Source organism: Cetorhinus maximus, chromosome 23 (assembly GCF_964194155.1).
Source record: "Cetorhinus maximus chromosome 23, sCetMax3.hap1.1, whole genome shotgun sequence".
Classification (NCBI taxonomy): domain Eukaryota; kingdom Metazoa; phylum Chordata; class Chondrichthyes; order Lamniformes; family Cetorhinidae; genus Cetorhinus; species Cetorhinus maximus.
In genome coordinates, this window is record NC_135901.1 from 59,259,560 (window position 1) to 59,278,586 (window position 19,027).

Below are 19,027 nucleotides of genomic sequence, written 5' to 3' on the forward strand. Positions count from 1 at the left end.
TGGGGACACCGACACCATGGAGAGACCGTGGAAATGTGGGGACTGTGGGTTAGGATTCAGATCCCCATCTGTGCTGGAAACTCATCAGCGCACTCACACTGGGGACAGGCCGTTCACCTGCACTGACTGTGGGAAGGGATTCACTCAGATAAGTACCCTCACTTCACATCAACTTGTACACTCTGACAAGAGACCTTTTAAATGTTCTGACTGTGAAAATTGCTTTAATAGCAGAAAGATTCTGCTGACATATCAGCGAGTTCACACTGGGCAGAAACCATTCAACTGCTCCAAGTGTGGGAAGAGATTGACTCAACTAACCCAGCTCACTTCACATCAACGTGTTCACTCTGAAAAGAGACCTTTTAAATATGCCGACTGTGTGAAAAGCTATAAAAGCAAAATGGATCTGCTGACACACCAGCGAGTTCACACTGGAGAAAGGCCATTAACCTGCTCCGTGTGTGGGAAGGGATTCATTTACCCATCCCTCCGGCTTACACACCAGCGAGTTCACACTGGAGAAAGGCCATTGACCTGGTCCGTGTGTGGGAAAGGATTCATTCACCCACCCCTCCGGCTGAAACACCAGCGAGTTCACACTGGAGAGAGACTGTTCACCTGCTCCGTGTGTGGGAAGGGATTCAGTCATTCATCCACCCTGCAGACACACCACTGTATTCACAAGCGACTCCCAGGGTTGGACTCTGCTGTTATTGCTGCTGTTAATCATATCCAGGACTGAACCGTGCTGTTTCCGACAGTTGGGGTTTGTTTCTGCTGATGTTAATAATCCCTGTAACTGAGCTGGAGTTTAAACTTTTGGATAAAGGTTAAATAAATCAGCTTTGTGTCAGACATTGTCGACATATTAGTCGAGGCATTGAACGTAAGAGCAGGGACGTTATGATGGAGCAGTATAAAGCATTAGTTAGGCCACATTTGGAGTATTCTGTGCAGTTCTGTTTGCCACACTACAGGAAGGACTTGAATGCACTGGAGAGGGTGCAGAGGAGATTCACTCAGGATGTTCCCTGGGCTGGAGCATTTCAGCTATGAAGAGAGACTAGATAGGCTGGGATTGTTTTCCTCAGAGCAGAGAAGGCTGAGGGGGGACCTGATAGAGGTGCACAAAATTATGAGGGGCATAGATAGGGTGGACAGGAAGACATTTTTCTCTTTAGTGGAGGGGTCAATACTGAGGGGGTATAGATTTAAGGTAAGGGGCAGAAGGTTTAGAGGGGATTTGAGGATTTTCTTTTCACCCAGAGGGTGGGGGCTATCTGGAACCAGCCAGCAAAGCTTACATCCCATGAATGAATTTTAAAAGAAAGACAACGCTTTCATCCCAGAAATCAACTGTGTGAACCTTCCCTGAAATGCTTCTAATACAACTCTATCCATCTCAAGATTATCCCATAACTATGTTATCATAAGGTGCGAATGGTATGAGCTGGAACTTGGTCTTTGTTATTTTTCAATCCATTTGCTAACAGAATCTCCCCCTTCCTTCCCCAGATTCGGACAATGATTAACTGAGACTTGGTCTCTAATGACGGCCTTAAAAGTGGATAAATCCCCAGGCCCAGGTGAAATGTGGAACTCAGTGCCTGAGGGGGTGGTAGAGGCAGGAAACCTCACAACATTTAAGAAGTATTTAGATGAACACTTGAAACACCACAGCTTACAGGGCTACGGGCCAAGTGCTGGAAAATGGATGAGAGGAGATGGGGTTTGATGATGACCACTGCAAGAATTCACCAAGGCTCCTTCAACAGCACCGTCCAAACCCATGACCACTACCATCTAGAAGGATAAGGGCAGCAGATAGATGGGAACACCACCACCTGGAAATTCCCCTCCAAGTTGCTCACCATCCTGATATGGAAACATTTCTTCACTGTCGTTGGGTCAAAATCCTGGAACTCCCTTCCTAACAGCACTGTGGGTAAACCTACACCACATGGACTGCAGTGGTTCAAGAAAGCAGCTCACCACCACTTTCTCAAGCGCAACTAGGGATGGGCAATAAATGCTAGCCCAGCCAGCGAAGCCCATATCCCATGAATGAATAAAAAAAACAGAACATGAGTGATTATTGTGGCCAGTAGAATGAAACAATGTTTTAAATTGTCAAGACATTAACACGTATTCCATATAAAAATTGTCTCTCAAACATTCAGGAAAGAATTAAACACATTGAACATATCAAAGTGAGTCGAATTAATTTGAAGAAGGAAATAGAATCTGGATTTAGAAAATATCCACGAAGTGGGTGCAGGTGAACAGAGCTGGAGAATCTTTAAAGTCTGTGCATGAACTTTTGTTTGAACCAGATGTAATTACAACATGTCAATAATTTAGAATTGTGTAAGCTGATCAGCTGATAGGGAGGATGAATATAAGTCGATAGTTATCACATTTTAGTGGAAAAGATTTGACATTTATTCTTGGTGGCGGCTAAATGGTTTGTGTTGCTGATTCTGATCATTCTAGTAGCTTTAGTATGTTATCTAAGGTTTGTCATCAAGAAATTAGGAAAACAAGCTCGGAGCTTAGAAATAGTGAAGTTAGTCAGAAATCAGTTGTGAGAAGTCAATAAGGATATTCCCTTCTCAAAGTGGGGAGATCTGTGAGAAATCACTGTCTAATTAACCTTATGAAATCTTCAGAAATTTATTGAACATTACAAGAATAGCTCTCTCTCTCTCTCTCTCCCTTGTTTAGGAAGAAAGATTCCTGGCTTGATAAACATAGGACAATGTATCCCTATGATAACTCATAGGGATGGTCTCAGTAGTTACAGGATGGAATTTGTAGTAGTGATTGAAGACAATGGCTTTGGTCTTTCCAATTTTTAATTGAGGAAATTTCTGCTCATCCAGTATTGGGTGTGGGATAAGCACTTTGATACAGTACCAGGGGAGAGAGAGAAAAAACTGTGAATAATATTAGCTGACATGGAGAAGTTGGGTGATCAGTAGTTCAGTGAGAGTGGGGTCAGTACAGCAGAAAGTGGGTCTCTTGGACAAGATGAGCAGTGAGAGGGCATGAGGGAGATGGGAGAGAAACTGGAGAAAGATGTGAGTTCAGGGTTCAGACAAGGGGGAATTTTAAAGGCAGTTTGTCCCGGTGGGTTAGTGGAAGGGAGGGAAGCAGCAGAGGCAGCTGATCGGATTGTCTCAATCTTAGTGACAAGGAAGCTCCATGGGCAGAATTTTGCCCTTGGTGTGCAGGCTCGGCGGGGGCGAGTGGGGCAGTCGGGAAGCTGACCGCTGCCTGCAATCAGGCCCGGAAGGCAATTTCATGCTGGAGGCCAATTAAGGCCTGCGCTGCGTGAAACGTGAGCAGTAGTGCTCAGCCCTGCCTGTGCGGGCGGAGGGAGGAGTGCGAGCTGGGCGAGTGTGACCTTTGTACATGCACGCGAGAGCGAGCTACATAATCTCCCTGAGGCAGAGAGCTGTCTCAGGGAGATGGATTGATTTGAAAAAGAAATTAAAGATTTTATACATGTTATGAAACATGTCCCCTCATGTCACTCTGTCACATGAGCAGGGACATGTTTTTAATTAATAAGATAAAAGCAAAATACTGCAGAGCAGTACTTCTTCAAGGTCGGCATTCCTGGAAGAGAAGTGGCAGTTAATTAAATACGATAAAAGCAAAATACTGCAAAATACTTTTGCAAAGAAGCAAAACTCGGTTTGTCTCTCCAGAGATGCTGTCAGATGTGCTAAGTTTTTCCAGCATTTTCTGTTTTTGTTTCATGTTTTTAATTCAAGTGTAAAATTTGATTTGTTTCAGGCGACCTCGTCCCGCCCGTGGATGAGGTTTCCTGAAAAAGGTAAAGGCCACTTGGCCTTTTCGCCCGCCCGTCAACCATTAGGTTCGATGGGCAGCGTAAATTTGAATTTAATTAACTTCTTAGTGGCCTTACAGGCTTCTTAATTGTCGGCGAAATTTGCAGGACTGCGCGATGACGTCGGGAAACTCTCCCACCGAGCGTAATTTTCTGCCCCATGAGCTCCTCACACTTGTTGTTGGAGGTGAGGATGGAGGAGACGGGGGTGAGGAAGAGCCCTTCGAAAGGAACTAACTTGTGTTTGAGAGATTAAAAATTGATACACGCTGAGTTTAACACAAAGCTTATTTATTTGACTTTTATCCAGAATATTACTCCCGATAACTGACCTGGAGTTTCTTAACATCAGCAGAAAGAGACCCCCATGAACATGGTTCAGTCCTGGATGTGATTAACAGCAAAATCCAATCACTGTATTTACTTGTGAACTTGCTGGTGTCTCTACAGATGGTATAAGCGAGTGAATCCCTTCCCACACCCGGAGCAGATGAACGGCCTCTCCCCAGTGTGAACCCGCTGGTGTATCAGCAGATGGGATGACTGAGTGAATCCCTTTCCACACTTGGAGAATATGAACGGTCTCTCCCCAGTGTGAATTCGCTGGTGTACAGTGAGTTGAGATGATCGCCTGAACCCAGTCCCACAGTGAGAGCACCTGAACGGTCTCTCGTCAGTGTGAACACGTTGATGACTAAGCAGCTCCCCAGAACTTTTATAGCACTTCCCACAGTCTGAGCATTTAAAAGGTCTCACGTCAGAGTGAACACGTTGATGGGACATCAGATTCCCAGGACTTTTATAGCATTTCCCACAGTATGGACATTGAAAAGGCCTCTCCCCAGTGTGAACTCGCTGGTGCATCAGTAGGTTGGATGAAGTAGTGAAACGCTTCCCACACTGGGAGCAGGTGAATGGTCTCTCCCCAGTGTGAATTCGCTGGTGTACAGTGAGATGAGATGAACGTCTGAATCCAGTCCCACAGTGAGAGCACCTGAACGGTCTCTCGTCAATGTGAACATGTTGATGACGCATCAGTTCCCCAGAACTTTTACAGCACTTCCCACAGTCTGAGCATTTAAAAGGTCTCTTGTCAGTGTGAACTCGCTGGTGGGTCTTCAGGCTGGATGACTGACTGAATCCTTTCCCACACTCGGAGCTGGTGAACGGCCTCTCCCCAGTGTGAGTGCACCGATGAGTTTCCAGCTCAAATGGGTATCTGAATTCCTTTCCACAATCCTCACATTTCCTTGGTATCTCTCCACTGTGAATGGTGCCTTTTCCTTCCATGTTCAAAATCCGATGATATTCAGTTTACGATAAATTGTGCGACTCCGTCAGGTCCTGATGTGATGTTTGATTTCAGTTTCCCGACTGCAAATCCTCCCCTTCTAATACCCTGTGAAATTGATTTAAAACAGAAAAAAGGGAGTGAGAGAGAACCCACAAAAACACAAAGGCAGGTTGTGAAATGGAGCTGAATGAATCTGGGAATTTGTGGGGCTGGCACAGGGAAAAAGTGACCATGAAAACTGCTGGATTGTCATAAAAACCCAACTGGTTCACTAATGTCCTTCAGGGAAGGGAACCTGCCACCCAGTCTGGGTCTACACAAGGCTCTGGCCTACAAGGAAGCAGAGGGAGAGAGAGGTAGGAGAGGCAGGGGGTGAAGGGATATCTACAACACAACAAGAACTATGACAAAGTCTCCAGAAATCTCAACCTCCACCACCTAAAGGACCAGGGTAGCAGGTGTATGTGAACACCATCACCTCCAAGATCCTGTCCTAGTCACACACTATCCTGACTTGTCTGGATGAACAGAAATTTCCTCCATTTCAATATTAGGAAGACTGAAGTCATTGTCTTCAGTCCCCGCTACAAACTCCACTCCCTGACCACCGGCTCCATCCTTCTCCCTGACAACTGAGGCTGAACCAGGCTGTTCATAGGGACATAGGAGCAGGAGTAGGCCATTCAGCCCTTTGAGCCTGCTCCAACATTCAATCTGATCAAAATATTTTTCCCACACTATCCGCATATCCCTGTATGTAATTGCTCAATCTGTCATCCATTCCTTTGTTCCCTCTAGACGTAACTATCCTAACGCACTCCCAGCTGGCCTCCCACATTCAGCCTCCCTGTAATCCAAAACTCTGCTCACTTGCACCAAGTCTTATTCACCCCTGTACTCACTGACTTACAAGAGCTCTGGGTTAAGGAGAACCTCAATTTCAAATTTCTCATTCTTGTTTTCAAATCCCTCCATGGTCTCTCCCTCCCTACCTCTGTAATCTCCTCCAGCCTCACAGCCCTTCGAGATATATTTGCTTCTCTAATTCCGACCTGCTCAGCATTCCTGATTTTAACTGCTCCACCTTTTGTGTCTCCCCCAGCAGCTGCCAAGGCCACAAGCTCTGGAATTTCCCGCCTAAACTTCTCCACCTCACTTTCCTCCTTAAAACCTACCTCTTTGAGTAAAACTTTGTTCATCTGCCCTGATATCTCTTCATGTGGCTCAGTGTCAAATGTTGTTTTCTAACACTCCTGTACATTTAATTACACAATAGAATGAATTAATTACCATTTCAGGTTGGGCAGAATTTGATGGTTAACATAGGCGCCAAAGTGAATGAGAAATGGACTACAGCTCAGGAAAAAACAATTCCTCAAAGGTACTGTGGGAAGATAAAGCTGGTGAGCCAGCAGCACATGGTCAGGGGATGGGCAGCAGTGGAAACCTCATTTAGACACAGTTGACAGAAGGAACATTAAAATCCTAAACATAATTAAAATACACTCATAATTAGAGACAGAGAAAGTTAGACAATGGCAGAGAGGTGATCAGGAAGGGCAGAGGTGAAACAGAGCAATAGATGGACATGGATTCAGATCCACAGTAAAGGACTCGCACCAGTCCCAGAGACATGAAACCTCTCACAGATAACAGAGCACAGCACTAAAAGCTCTAAACTGTGGATGAATAGTCAAGAATACTCAACTCTGAAACAATTTCAGTTTTTAAATTTAAACTCTCCTGCTGGAGCCTGCAGCTGGAAAGATATCAGAAGCACTGGAGTCAGAGAAAAATCTCCCAGTTGAGGAAATATCCAGGGAGCGGGATGATGTCACGGTGTAATTGTCGATGTGCGATGATGTCACAGTGTAATTGTCGATGTGTGATGATGTCACAGACATGGACACAGAACATCTGGGTCTGTGCAAACCAGTGATCACCACACATTATGAAGGATGGGAGGGTCCTTGAGAGGGTGCAGAGGAGATTTACCAGATTGGGTCGAGGGATGAGGGATTTTAGTTGTAAGGTTAGTTTGGAGAAACTGGTGTTGTTCTCCTTGGAGCAAAGTAGGTTGAGGGGAGATTTTATGGAGGTGCATAAGTTTATGTTAGGTTGAGATAAGGTAGATAAAGATGTTCACATTAGTTGATCATAAAAGAATTACAGACACAGGTTTAAGATTTGAGGCAAGATCAACGAGGAAAGGAATTTACAGAGTGAGTGGTTGAATGAGCTGGAACACAATGCTTACAGTCAGAGGCCAATAATATTCAGATCCTGATGAATCGAGTGACACTGTTAGATCTTGATGTGATGTTTGGTTTGAGCTTTCCGTTTGCAAATCCTTCCCATTTTACATCCTGTAAAAAGAGTATTAAAAAAATCCATCACTGTCAGCCCAGGATAGAAATTGCGAAGAGACAGACATTGGTTTGAGTTTACTGTATGTAAATCCTCTCCTTCTAACCCCCTGTAAATGGAGTTTCCAAAAACCATCCCTGTCAATCCAGGATAGAAATTCAAAACATTGTCTCCTCCTGCTGACTGGACCAGTATGGCCGCGCATGCGCCCTGCTGCACTGCCGCTCCCCCGGGCCGAGCAGAGGGATATTCAGCTATTTCCGGTCTGTTTGCTGCAAACGCGGGACTGGTAGTTTCCTATTAAGCGTCTGGGGCCTGTACCAAGAAGCCTTATGAAGCCCCCTTGCGCACTCCGCTGGCTCCATTCCTCCCGCTCACCCACCCACAACTCTGTTATTCTGCTGCAGTCACCGTTTTTTCACCCACTCGCTGCCGCTCTGCTCACAGGATAGCACTGCGCATGCTCAGACAGGAATCCACAATGCGCAGGTGCCAACCACACCCGCAATGCGCATGCTTATCTCTCTGGGGCTCTGGATAGAGCACATTCTCTCCCGCTGTGAATGCTAGGTGACAGATCCGCCATTAGAAGCCGATACTGTTGCATATAAAATTATTTTTGATGATCCGATGATGACTAAAGATTTAGGGTCAAGATATAAAATTATTAAATCAATTGAGGCAATAAAGTACACACGCCTCTACCATACTCCTGACCTGGGTGTAATTAACAGCAGAACAAACCCCTACAGTTAGATGTCAATTCACTTGATTCTTAGCAGGTGAGGTGAAGAAGTTATTTTTCTTTCCACACACTGAACATTTAAACTCCGTCTTGCCAGTAAGAATGTGCCTATTGCGGATTAAATCTTTTGAACTTTTAAAGCCTCTGGTGACTGGTGGCCAAACTTTGCACACATGAACTACCAGAATTTTCTCCATCAGATGTGACTGCTGCTGTGTCAACTCATCAGATGATCGAGTGAATCATTTCCACATTCAGCTGGTGAATGATGTTTTCAGTGTGTGACTTTACCCAGGAGTGTGAAGCTCAGACTTGGATCTCAAATCCTACTTGAAATGAGTTCTACATTCTCATCCAAGGAAAAGATGCTGTAAATCTGAAATAAAAACAGGACATTTTGGAATTCGAAACAGGCCTGGTAGCGTCAGTGGAGAGACACATATTTTTCCTTTCAGGCCTGTGACTTTTCAGCAGAACTGTACTGAGTCAGTGCACAGACCTGAAAACATAACTCTGACTCTCAATCCAATGAAATTTCCAGATATGCCAAGTACTTCTATCATTTTCAGCCTTTCTTTCTGGTCAAAGACGTTGCTTCTGAAATGGACATTGGATTTATTGGTGACTAAGTTATATTGATTCTTGTCTTTCTGAAAGTGGAAACATCTTCCAAACACTTTTCTGACATTAACAGCTTCGATCAAGTCATCCCTCACCCTGTTTTCCAGAGAACCTGTTGAACCTTTTGAATCGTTCTTGAAAGTTATAACTTTTCAGTTCTGGCATCACTCCAGTAAATATTTCTTGCACCTTTAACAGGGCTTCTGGATAAACATAATGGTATGGAGATGGAGCGTCCCTTTCAAAATAGGCACTTTTATCATGAGCCTGTTGTGTACCTTCTTGCAGTACATCGACTGAACAACATAAACTCATCCCAGCTCCGCTTTCTTCACATTGAAATCCAGTGTGAAAATATTAACAGTTTCAAAGCTTAACAAGGTGCACAAGATTGGAAGGAGAGTCTGGCTGTGGATAATTGACACTGTGCACATTCCTGTAATCAGTATCTCGGACAATCAGGAAAATGAGCTCCTGTCAACCCATCCCGACTCAAAGCCTCGTGTCTTACATTCCCTGTCCCTGCTTACCAGGGAAAAATTAGGTTCGTGAACTAACTTTGCCTGCATCAAGCAATTAATTGACCTGGGAGTTTAACGGGCACATGGAGCTGGAGGCGAGGCAGGGATAGAAGCAGAAACAGCTGCAGCATGGAAGCGTTTAGAATTTGACGTGCGTCAGTTACTTTCAGTGATGAATGTCAGCCGTGTGTTCCGTTGTCAGTTTCACAGGAACCACAGTGATGAGGTTGGTGTGTTTTGGAAATTGCAAGTTGTACATGAGCAGTTTGAACAGCAGGTCGAACACCTGACAGCTCAAATTTTATTTAGGGGTATGTATGCGGTGTTTCATTTTTACAGGAAGGACGAGGAGGGACAGGATCGATATAAATTGCTGTGGGAAAAAGGTGGGATTATGAAATTAGTTAAATTGCTCTTCCAGAGAGCCGACACGGACACGATGGACCGAATTTACTCCTTTTCTGCTGTAGGCATTTATGATTCTATGCCAACAACATTAAACTGTGCAGAGGACCAGTCATCGTGGCCAAGTGGTTAAGGTGTTGGAGTCCAAATCCATTGGGGTTTTCCGCTTCCCATTTTCCCTGGTTTTAACTCGCTGTCTACAGAGTTAATTATCATTTAAATTGAATCTAATCCAACCAAACATTCGAGAGTTTTCATATTTACGTTCATTAACGAAAACAGTCATGAAACTAGCACTGGAAAATAGAACAAAAGCAGAACCAGGTTGGTGTCATTCTTGCTTCCCTAAAGGACATTAGTGAACCAGATGAGTTCTTATGACAATCGTTCCATGGTCACCGTTAGACTTTCAATTCTATGTGGGATTCCAACCCTGGCCCCCAATGGAATACCCTGATTACTCTGGATTACTAGCCCAGTGACAATACCACTAAGCCAGCACCTTCCTGAGTCTTCATTCTTTCTCAAAATAAAATTCAGCAAAATAATAATAGTTTTAAAAGAATGTTTCTTCTGGCAGCGGCTGATTGGAGAGTGTTGGGCTGGATAATTGCTGCATTTCCCTGTCTCACTCACTGTGGAGCTGAGGAAGAGAGAAAAATTGATGTGTTCGTTTGATCCAATAACTTCATAGATTTCTATTGGGCTAGATGGAGGTACATGATCGTTTATTTTCTTTAAAATGAATATTCAGAATATTCTTTGAAATGAAAGTTCAGAAATGAAGATTGTTGTGCGAACTCAGAGGGTAAAAGTCGAGCTTGCAATGTTGGGCGATATTTTCCTGTGGTTTCAGAGCCACAGAGCCAGCCAGACCTGTGTGGGAATGAATGTTGATGGGGAGAAAACAACGACGGATTTGCCCCTGGGTGGCCTCAAACCACCGATTTTTTTTCAGTTCTCAGCTGAATGCACTGATCAATTGTGCAACAGAGACTGATGAAAGTTGACTCTTCGAGATACCCTAAAGCAGGGGGTCAGTGAGTTAAAGCTTCAGATTGCTGCTACCAGAATGACAATTGTTCTCTATCAGTTTCATTCTCCCAAAATTAAATTTGGGACACTCATCGTGGATACATGGACACCTCCATCTCACCGGGAACCAGCTCTCCTACAACAGTTGCCGTCTCCCTTTGAAACTTTCAGTGTTTTGTCTGTTACCAAATATTCTGATTGTCCCGAAGCCAATAATTCTAAAGGGGTTTCTCTGTTACACAGCGAGTGGTTAGGATCTGGAATGCACTATCTGAGAGTGTGGGGGAGGCAGGTTCAATCGTGGATTTCAAGAGAGGATTGGACAGAAAATCCAGGTCTCCGGGGAAAAGGCGAGGGAGTTGGACCAGGCGAGTTAGTTTCCAGAAGAGTAAGAGGTCTCCCTTTTCAGACGGAGATGAGAAGTTTTTTTTTTCTCTCTCGGTGGGTTGTTAGTCTGTGGAATTATTTTTCCCAGAAAGCATTGGAGGCTGAATCATTGAATTTATTCAAGGCAGACTTAGATAGATTTTTGATAGACAAGGGAGTCAAGGGTTATGGCGGACAGACAGGAAATTGGAGTTGAGCCCACAACAAGATCAGCCATGATCTTATTGAACAGCAGAACAGACTCAAAGGGCTGAATGGCCTATTCCTGCTCCTGTTCCTGAGCCCTATGTTGCTATGACACGGGCTGAATGGCCTCTATCTGTGGGGTAACTTTGAACCTGATACTATGATACTATGAGGAGCTCGGGAGGTAAAATGGACTATCTTGGTTATGTTGGTTATGTTGTAATTCAGTGCAAACACCACTCAAGGCAATGGTTAGTGTGCATTGAGTGGAGATAGCATGGCCGAGCGGTCTCAGGGGGTTGGGTTTAGACTCCAGTCTCCTGTGTGTGTTGCCCTTTCAGTCACATCATCTCAGAATCGGCTCGAAGTCGGTGTCCTTTTAAGATCTTCATTTTGGTAGGAAGAACAAGGAGAGTCAGTGTAAATTGCAGGGTGACCGGGAAGATGTGGAGCCGAATGATCTCTGTCGCTGCTAGAACCGTTCGGGGATGTTATATGAGCAACATTAAAATCACCGTAAGGCCTGTAGTTGGGGCCAAGTGTTTAAAGTAATGGGCTTGAAATCCATTGGGGTCTCCCGAAGCAGGTTTGTGTCTGGCTGACTGCACATCTTCCTTTAGATGCCTCCAGGGTTAGTTATTGGTTAAATTGGATAAAAATCTTCCAACATTCCCGTGTACTTTACCTGCTTCCCTTCCGCGTTTCTTCATTTCCATTCATCTGCAAACATTTACTCAATTTGGAGTCTGGAAAGGAACAATAATTGGCCAAGTTGGTGTCGCCCTTGCTTTCTTGGTGTTTGCCTCTCCTTCGGTCTCTGTCGCTCTCAGTGTAAATGTCTATCTGTGATCCTCTGTTTATGTCAATGTGCTTCAGTTCCCCAAGGGGATGAACACATTTTTATCATCACAAGCTTTATTCACATGAGTTAAACTCAGAACAAGCTGAGACACCAACTGGAAATCAGGATTTCTATCCCTGTATTTTGGAATATGAACGGCTTAAAATGCTGGTCCGGTTAGCTCAATCGATAGAACATGAAACTCTAAATTCCGGGGCCATGTATTTGAGCCCCACGCTAGGCGCCATTATTCCTGAAAACTTTGCAGCTTCCATGGGTGATCCCCAGCTCTCCATTTCTCCAGCAGTATCACCGCTCAAACTGAGTCTTTCTCTGTCCCACTTTGTGAAAAATCGATTAGGTTGTTTCTGCATTAAAATTGCCCTCTGCTTCACTGGAAGTTGTGACTGTTCAGTGCTGAGGATTTGGTGCTTTCACTGGCAATTCCCGGTCAAGGAAAACCTTTTCCTTACCACTGTGTGAACTGTCACAATGAACAGAAATTCCTGATTAAATGAAACCAGGTTTGGCAGCGTCTGTGGAGTGAGAAAGAGAGTTAATCTTCCAGCTGGATGATCTTTCATCAGAGTTGGAAAAGTCACAGATGTAACAGATGGAAAACAAGTCCAGAGGCGAAGGGGAGTGAAAGGACAAAACGGAAGGACTGTGATAGGTTACAAGGCATGAGACAGAAACTGATGAAAGGGATGATAGTGCAAAATGTGGGTGGGAATGGGACAGATTTATCTTCCTGCTGTTCAAACTGGCAAAGATATCACTCTTGATCAACCAATCACAACTACCCTTTCAAAGTAACTTTCTATAATTGTTTCATTTCCATCCCCACTGCTGCTGCCTTCACAGTCATTCTATCATCTTCAACCCATTCCAGCAAAATCCACCTTCTTCCCTTGTGTTCAGCTCCTCTGACGTCATGGGACTGAGTAAATTCAGTGAAAATTTTTTTGTCATTTGGCACAAGATTCGGAACCAGACCTGGGAGAGGTTTGTGTCAGTGTAAACAGTGAAATCTCCCCTATTACCGCTATATTTTGCCGTGAACCACCGTCTCTATAGTCAGTGATTTGCAGCCTGCGATGCCCTTCTCTCATTCCTTATCTTCACCTCTGAATTTGTTGGTGACCTGTTGAACGGGTGACATTTCCGGCGCTGATGCAATACTCCGGCTCTCACTCCACTGATTCAGGTGGAACTGATATGCGTTTTCAGTTTTAAATCAAGAAGTAATGCATATTTATATTAACCATTCTCATGACATTTATAAGCGCCGAACCCTAACCACTAGACCCCCAGATTTGCAGCTTTACAGCCCGGCTTATCCATGCTTTCTGTGCCTTTTATTTTCATTTCAAACTTCTTTCAACAGAGACACTTTTCTCCGATAAAATGACACGTTTCCCTAGAACACAACCGACTTCTTCAGCCAATGACAACAGCGATTGCTGTTAGCTGGAGCAGTATTCATTGTCTCACAGTCCCGGATTGTCATTGGATCATTAAACAACAAAAAAAGACAGAAATCGCCAACTCTCCTGTTACCCGGTGAGTTCCAACAGATAAGGCGAAGAGCAAGTGCAATACGGCTGTGAGACACTGCATTCAGCTAATATTCAACAACAAGAAGGAGCAACGCAGCTTTTCCTCTTACTTAAATGTGTAAGTTGCGGTAAAGTTTCTGCCCGGTTTCGAACCGGGGACCTTTCGCGTGTAAGGCAAACGTGATAACCACTACACTACAGAAACTCCACTGATAAATGCATCTGACTACAATGCAGTTCCGCAACAGCATTTTTGAGTCTTTGTTTTGAAGAAATGGAATTCGGCTGTTCTCATTAGGAATGCTGGAGACAGACTGATCAACAATATCATCATCAAATGGCACAGCAGGTTGGATGGTCATTAGATTATCTCTTCTGTGCCAGCTTCCTTTTTAAAGAGGAACCAATTTGTCTCAATATATTTCTCTCTCTCCATAAGCCTAATTTTTCTCTATTTCAAGTCAGTGTCTAATTCACTTTTGAAGAAGGAGTTTCTGCAGAATCCATGCACTGTTTCCCTTAATTAACAAAGTTTTCCCGACCCAGTAACATGAAGATTTGGACTTGGGTTTCTTCAAGTCCCTGGAGGATTGGATCCGAATCCCAGCACTGCCACAGCTTAAGTCACATTCCCACTTTGGGGAACTTTAGGAATTCCCTTTCGGAGAACAAGAGGAGATTCTAGTTGAATACAGGGCGGGTTGTGAACTTTATTTTGTTTGGAAAAACGCGTAGAGGCCATACAAATATAAATTGTTGTGGGAGAAAGGCGGGTGTGTGGAATTGGTTGAGTTGTTCTTCCAGAGAGCCAGCACAGGCACGATGGGCCGAGTGACTTATTTTGTAGCCATTTCTGATTTGACAAGGACACATTTGAGCTCGGAAGCTGCTGTTAGTCGTGACTGAATGTTTAAGGTGATGGATTTCAAATCCATTGGTCTCTCCCCCTGTAGGTTTGAATCCTGCTGACTACAGTTCTCATTATTCCTCATTTTAACCAGGTGCCACCAACTTCATCCCTGCGGCTCCTGTGAAACTGACAAGGCGACACACGGCAGAAATTCATCACTGAAAGTAACTGACACACATCAAATTCTGCCGCTTTCATGTCGCATCTTTTAATTCCCTGTTCTCCCTCTCAGACATTTCCAGGTCTATCAAATGTCATCCACCTGGAACTTCAGCCTCCACCTCGTTTTACTGAATATGGTCGATTTTCCGTTAGATTAAGTTAATAGGTGGCTCCATAGCTCAGTGGTTACAGCACTTGTCTTGTAAGTCAGGGGGTGCGAGTTCAATCTTTTCTGGAACCTATGGATAACCTTCAGCTGAGATGGTGGAGTTATGTAGAAAGCTGAGAGACTGCAGAACAATATAGAAGAAGCAACTTAATAATTTAAAACACTGTGGATGTTGGAAATCTGTATTAAAAACAGAAAATGCGCGAAAAACTCACCATCTGACAGCATCTGTGGAGAGAGAAACATAGTCAATGTATCGAGTCCTTGTGACTCTTCAGAGCGAAAGGGAAGCAGAAAAGTGATGTAGTTTATACTGTTATACGAGGGGTTGGGTAGAGCAGGTGAGAAGGTCAGAGATAGGTGGGGGATCAGGAAGGGTTGACAAAGGAGTCAGGGACACAAGACAAAGGGAGTGTTAATGACAGCAGTTAGGGCGAAAAAAGATACTGATTGTGGCATAAAGGCAAGAAAGCAGAATGTGTGAATAGCAGAACAAGGATCAGCACTCTGTGAAAGAACAATTGACAGTTGGCCCTTCAGGGGCCTTCCTCCTCACTTTCCAAGGGCCAAAACGCTTCTTTCAGGTGAAGCAGTGCTTCACTTGCACCCCCTTTAATTTGGTCCACTGCATTCGCTGTTCCCAATGCGGTCTCCTCTACGTTGGAGAGACCAAACGCAGACTGGGTGACCACTTTGTGGAACACCTTCGGTCTGTCTGCAAGTATGACCCAGACCTTCCTGTCGTTTACCATTTCAACACTCCATCCTGCTCTCAAGCCCACATGTCCGTCCTTGGCCTGCTGCAATGTTCCAGTGAAGCTCAACGCCAACTGGAGGAACAACACCACATCTTACGATTAGGCATTTTACAGCTTTCCGGACTGAATATTGAGTTCAACAATTTCAGACCATAAACTCTGTCCTCTAATTTCACCCTTTTTAAAATCTCGCTATAAAAATGTATTTTTATTTTTATTTACTTATTTTTATTAATTTATTCATTATTTTATCCCCCTTTTATCCCCTTTTCTATCCTTTTTCCCCAATCACCGCACTTCCCCCCACACCAGCCCAAAATAGAGCCATCTGTTACTTGTTCCATGTTGCTCTTTCACAAAGTGCTGACCCTTGTTCTTCTATTCACACATTCTGCTTCCTTACTTTTATGCCACTATCCGCACCTTCTTCAGCCCTGACCACTGCCATTAACACTCCCTTTGTCTTGTGTCCATGACACATTTGTCAATCTCTCCTCCACCCCCACCTATCACTGACCTTCTATCCAATCTCGCCTGCTCTACCCGCCCCACACCGCCCCCCTCCCGCCCCCTCCCCGCCCCGCTTGAATAGCATAAATTCTATCACTTTCTATTTCTTTTCAGGTCTGAAGGAGAGTCATACGGACTCGAAACGTTAACTCGGTTTCCCTCTCCACAGATTATGTCAGACCTGCTGAGTTTTGCCAGCATTTTCTGTTTTTATAATATATAAGAGGTGATTGGCTAACAAGATGACAGACGGAGAAAAATGTAGCAAAGTCTGAAGTTACTCACTTGGTCATAAAAATAGTTTGAAAAAACAACAAAGCAGAAGATGTTTGAAGAGGTGAGAAACTTGTGCTGATGTTCAAAGAGACTTGGCTGTACCTGTACAAAGAACACAGAAAGTTGCATCAGTCTCTGTAGCACAATTGGTCAGCGCGTTCGGCTGTTAACTGTAAAGTTTGGTGGTTCAGAGGCGAAGCCGTGAATATTTTTCCCCCATCAACATTCAGTGTCACTCAGATCCGGGTTGTCAATGGCGGTAAGAACATTTTCCACAAATGTTTCCAGTTCTACTGTTCTTCAATGAGTTTCGATTCAGGAAACTTTCGGCGTGTAAAGCAAATTTGATAACCACTAGACTACAAAAACAACACGCAGCTCCTTGCAGAACGACGTAGAATGTCAAACTGTGCTGTCTTATTGCACTTCAGAACCTTGTTTTGTGGAAGTACAAATTGGCTGAAAATCTTAGCCATGCGGCAGAGAAATTGATCTAAAATTAGAATCATCAGATGACACAGCACATCAGCAGCTCATTCAACACCTCACACATGTACGAACGGCCTTACAGCAAATCCGTCCCCATCTTTCTCTCTTTCTTCCAAGCCATGCATTTTTCAGAATATAATTCGAAACCTGGAGAAGTATAAATGTCACGTGGTTTTGAGAAGATGCATCCGGTTACTGTTTAACAACAAACGGGAAAGATGCAACCTTTCCTCACACTTAATTCTGTTAATGCTTCTACCCCTTTTCGAGCGGGGAAACTTTCCGTGTGTGAGAGACCGTGATCCCTATTACCCTACACAAACCCTGCAATATAGCGGGGAAACTTTCCGTGTGTGAGAGACCGTGATCCCTATTACCCTACACAAACCCTGCAATGTAGCAGGGAAACTTTCCGTGTGTGAGAGACCGTGATCCCTATTACCCTACACAAACCCTGCAATATAGCGGGGAAACTTTCCGTGTGTGAGAGACCGTGATCCCTATTACCCTACACAAACCCTGCAATGTAGCGGGAAACTTTCCGTGTGTGAGAGACCGTGATCCCTATTACCCTACACAAACCCTGCAATGTAAAGAGCCCAATTTAACACATAGAAGGCAGAGGGCCGGGAATTTTCAGATTGGAAAGCCGCAAGTAGTGGAGTGCCACAAGGATCAGTCCCAGGGACTCAATTATTTACTATCTATATTAATGACACGGAGGAGGGGACGGAGTGTAATGTATCCAAATTTTCTGACGATACAAATTAGGTGGGAGGTCAAGTTGTGATGAGGACCTGAGGAATCTTCAAAGGGATATAGATAGGTTGAGTGAGTGGGCGAAAGTTGGCAGATGGAGTTTAATGTAGGGAAGTTTGAGATCATACACATTGTTAGGAAGAACCAAAAGGCAGAATATTATTTAAATGGAGGGAGACTCCAAAAAAGTGCAGCACAGAGGGATTTGGGTGTTCCTGTGCATGAAAGACAAAAATGACATGCAGGTGCAGCAAGTAACTTTGGCCTGTTTTGCTCGTGGTTGGAGTTTAAAAGTCGGGAAATCTTGTTACAGCTGTACAGGGTGTTGGTGAGGCCGCACCTGGAGTCTTGTGTACAGTTTTGGTCCCAAATTTAAGGAAGCATATATTAGCATTGCAGGCAGTTCAAAAGAGATTCACTAGGCTGATTCCTGGGATGAAGAGGTTGACTAATCAAGAACTGTGAAGCAGGTGAAGACTTTATTCATTAGAGTTTAGAACACTGAGGGGTGATCTTATTGAAACGTGCAAGATTCTGAGGAGGTTGACAGGGTAGATGTTGAGAAGACGTTTCCACTAATGGGGGAACCTACAACTAGGGGACATAGTTACAGAACCAGGGGCACTCATTTAAAACTGAGATGCGAAGGAATTTCTTCTCCCAGAGGATAGTGAATGTTTGGAATTCTTTACCCAAGTGAGTTGTGGAGGGTAGCTCACTGAGAGTATTTAAAGAGGAGGTAGATAGATTTCTGAAATATCGGGGATTGAGGGCTATGAGGAGCTGGCAGGAAAGAGGAGTTGAGGCCTGGGGCAGAGTAGCCATGATAATATTGAACAGCAGGGCAGGCTTGAGGGGCCGAATGTCCGAATGGCCGACTCCTGCTCCTATTATTAATGCTCTTCTGTTCTTATGAAACGTGTCTCTAGTGAAAGAGGTCTGAAACAAAAATAAAAGGCCCAGGTAGCATAGATAAGCCACGTGGTGAGGCTTGTGGGCAGCTTTCTTGGTGTTCTGGTGGTCAGGATTCAGCACATTCACTGCTGCGGTCCGGGTTTAATTCCCAGTCAGGGAATGGAGATTTACTGACCTCGTGCAAACTGTTAAAATGAGTCTGGGTTGTTTCTTGCTGAAAAACAGAAGACGCTCATCTCTGCCAGAATCAGTGGAGTGA

The 19,027-nt window shown here is 44.3% G+C and overlaps 1 non-coding gene across 1 annotated transcript; it reads right to left on the reverse strand.

Moving 5' to 3' along the window:
- Positions 1–13,952: 13,952 nt before the first annotated feature.
- trnav-uac (transfer RNA valine (anticodon UAC)) lies at positions 13,953–14,025 on the reverse strand. Its single transcript has one exon. It is a non-coding gene; the product is annotated as a tRNA-Val (tRNA).
- Between the last annotated feature and the right edge of the window lie 5,002 nt (positions 14,026–19,027).